Source organism: Pteropus medius, unplaced genomic scaffold (assembly GCF_902729225.1).
Source record: "Pteropus medius unplaced genomic scaffold, Ma_sr-lr_union100, whole genome shotgun sequence".
Taxonomy (NCBI): Eukaryota; Metazoa; Chordata; class Mammalia; order Chiroptera; family Pteropodidae; genus Pteropus; species Pteropus medius.
The window spans coordinates 12,429,012-12,432,760 of NW_024354499.1; the positions used below are offsets into that span (position 1 = coordinate 12,429,012).

A 3,749-nucleotide genomic window follows, 5' to 3' on the forward strand; every position below is an offset into this window, starting at 1 on the left:
GAACATCAAAAAGTGCACCTACACAAACCTAGATGGTAAAGACAATTGTTTCCAGGCTACAAACCTGTACAGTATATTATAGTACTGAATACTATAGGCAATTATAATATGTCATTTGAATAACTAAACATTTGTGACCATAGAAAAGCTATAGTAAAATATGATATAAAAGATAAAAAAGTAAACTTTTATAGGGGCACTTGCCATGACTACAATTTGCAGGACTGAAAGTTGCTCTGAGTGAGTCAGTGAGTGAGCGGAGAGTGAATGTAAAGCCTAGGACATGACTGTACACTGCTGCAGACTTTATAAACACTGTCCCATAAGCCCTACCCCTGCCTTCTTCCAACAGGGTAAGAAATAGAACATTAAAACTGTCTGTGCTGCTACATGAGCAGGGATGTGGGCTGGACCAATTGAGACTATTGAGAAGAAACTGGTTAGATAAGGTGTAGACGATCATAACAGTGACTGTGAAGAGAGAGTGAAAGGTGACCCGAGGATCTGTAGGAATAAGAAAAAGATGGAGCGATAACAGAATATAGGAGTTTGTCACAACGATGTGGTTTTGGCACTCGAATGTTGGAGTGGCCAGATTTAAAAAAAAATTGTGGTATACATAAACAGAGGGTGTTTAACATGAATACAGTGTAGAACCGAAGACTCAGTATTTTGACTTTGGGAAATTGTTTTTAGTTTCATCGACTCTTTTTGGGACCCTATCTCTCCTACATAAAATCTATGAAAGAAATAAAACCTACTTATGTTTTATAGCATTATAACCTAAAAATATTTCCAAAGTGTAGAGACAGGCTGGTTCCACACTACCATAGAAAGCTTTTATTAAAGTGGAAGTGGCACTTAATACTTGTTAAGGTAATTCCTGTTGACTTATGACCTTGTACATGATCTTAGTTCCTCAACAAAATATTTAAAGCAGTCTACTCTGAAGTACAGGTTCCTCTGTGCTAAAACAGGTCAGTGGCTGACTGGGATGTAAACTGTGCACTCAAAAGTGAGGTGCTGTGAGTGAGAAGTAATCTATTACCAAGCCCCATAGATACTGCTCCCATCAGAGGAAAAAAAAAAAATTCCTCCCAAACCATTTATACTTTTATTTCTTAAAGAAAATTCAGCACCATTATAATCTTATGTAACCATTGTCATACATATGGTTTGTCACTGACTAAAATATCGTCATGCAGTGTATGACTGTATAAGCTCCATGAGTGCAGTGCCCAAGAATATTTTAAGCATTACTCTTAGCCATATTTTATAATCCATAAATATTTCTGAAATAAATGAGGAACAGTCACTAAATTAATATTTCTGCCGTAAGCATGAAGAAAAATAGTGATGTTACTCTTTTCCATAGGAGGCCTACACGCTGCCGCTGCCGCTACCAACATGTCTCTAGTAATTCCTGAGAAGTTCAGCACATTTTGTGAGTACTCAACACCAATATAGATGGGCAGTAGAAAATAGCCTTTGCCATCACCACAATTAAGGGTGTGGGGCGAAGATATGCTCATGTGCTGCTGAGGAAAGCAAACATTGACCTGCTTTCAATGAGGGCAGGAGAGCTCACTGAGGATGAAGTGGAACATGCAATCACCATTATACAAAATCCACAGCCGTACAAGATCCCAGACTGGTTCTTAAACAGACAGAAAGACATGAAGGATGGGAAATACAGCCAGGTCCTGGCCAATGATCTGGAAAACGAGCTCCCTGAAGACATGGAGCGACTGAAGAAAATTTGGGCCCACAGAGAGTTGCACCATTTCTGGGGACTTCGTGTTAGAGGCCAGCACACCAAGACCACCTGTGTCCAAGGCCGCACTGTAGGTGTGTCCAAGAAGAAATAAATCTGTAGGCTTTGTCTGATAATAAATAGTTTATACACTTAAAAAAGAAAAGAAAAATAGTGATGTTATATTTGATGAGAAGTGGAACTGAGGAAAAAGGGAGTAAAAAAATATACGCTGAGTTTTTTTTAGTAGTATTATATGTAATTTAGAAAAACAAGTAAGAGATAATGAGAGTTCTGGAGGAAGGAAGTATACAATATTTAATAAATGGATATATAAAGTAAGTCAGGAAATTTAAGAAACTATAAATAGAAAGATAGAGGAAAAAATACTTGCATAACTGGCTAACAAAATTGTAATAAGAATGATAAAATTTAATTTATAGTTTTATATTAAATAACCCAAAAGTGAGATAAGAAAGAACCAATAGGAAATTTGCCACAAAGCAAAAAAGTCTGGCATATTAAGTACTGCTCCGAAGTGCCCTGCTTACCGAGATTCCTTATTTTATCATATTGTATTTTAAAAAGGCAAAGGCAAATAAAATGCAAAGTAACTAATAGAGTGAAGTTACTATGTTCATTTTTGAGGAGATCTCAGCAGGAGTTTGAGTGGGGGTCCATGTAATGGAAAATAAATGACATTAAAATGATATAGCTTTAAGTTAGAAATTAAATTGAAAAAAAGAAAAAATGAGTCTACCAGCTAGGGAAACTCTAGGTGTACCTAATGGCTAGTGTCACCTATATTGGACAAAATAGATTATAGGACATTCTATCAATCATCTCAGAATGTTTTATTGAACATCGTTTCTGTAGACAAATGTTTCTCAAAATTTGGCTTTGGACCAACGATGTCTAAATTTCCTGAAAACTTTTAAATGTAATTTCTCAGGCCCATCCTATATCAGAGACAGGGGTGGGGCTGCAGTAATTGGTTATAACAAGTCCTCAAGGTGATTCCAATGTGTCCTTCAGTTTGAGAATCTGTGAATTAAGTCCTCTCTCTCTCCCTCTCCCCTTCTCACTCTTCTCTCACACACACACCACGCATACTCACATGCATATTCACCCATACACGCACACATCCCATGGCTCTTATAAATTACCTAAATATCTATGTCTCCACATCGCCACGCCTGTTCTACTGGGAAAGCATGGTTACATTAAAGCAAAACTCAAGACTGGGAAATGATGAAGTTCGTCCTGTTGTTCTGGTAGTTTTTGTGATTTGCTTTGGTTTTAAATTTCACTTCATGTCCTAATGTATCTCCTTGTATGTTGTTACCACACAAAAGGGGCAAGCTGGCTCCAAGGATTAGATATGTTTAAGTTGAAGCCCAATGCATTATGAGGGATACATGAGTCTGGTCACATTCCCTAGAAGCGTAGGATGAGACAGGGGCTCTTTAGTAAATGGTTTGTTGAGGAAGTGCTCTTTGGGGAATCCTGAAAAAAAGCAAAAGAATTAAAAGAAGACAAGGAAAGAAGCAGGCAAAGAAATGGGTGCCGCTGAAGAATAGCTCAGTCTGACCCCATAGGAAGCTCTGAAGCATTACTGGCAATAGAATACCAACATGAAGCAGAGGGCCAGAATATTATATACTCTTTTAAGTCTGTCATTGGCTGAGGGCTGAGCCTAGGATGAGGACATTATCTTCCAGTCATTTTAGGATGAATTGGCTTGTGTTGATTGAGAGCAATTCTCAGAAGAGGGGTATAGCTGGGAGCTGTTAGCAATCAACTTTCACAGCATTTGGGGAACATGTGCCCCTGGACAGAGCACCAACAGTGTCTACTACAGAGTCTAACATTGAAGGGGGTTGGAAAGAAACATCAGAGTTCCATTTTATTAATGTCGATTCCATTGAAAATTTCCCCATGTTAGATCTGATCTTCTTTGTGCCTTGGAAGGTGGTAATTAGAAGCAGTAGTGTAC

The 3,749-nt window shown here is 38.1% G+C and overlaps 1 pseudogene; it reads left to right on the forward strand.

Moving 5' to 3' along the window:
* The first annotated feature begins 1,407 nt into the window (after window positions 1–1,407).
* Window positions 1,408–1,914, forward strand: LOC120594499 (40S ribosomal protein S18-like; annotated as a pseudogene).
* The last annotated feature ends 1,835 nt before the right edge of the window (window positions 1,915–3,749 follow it).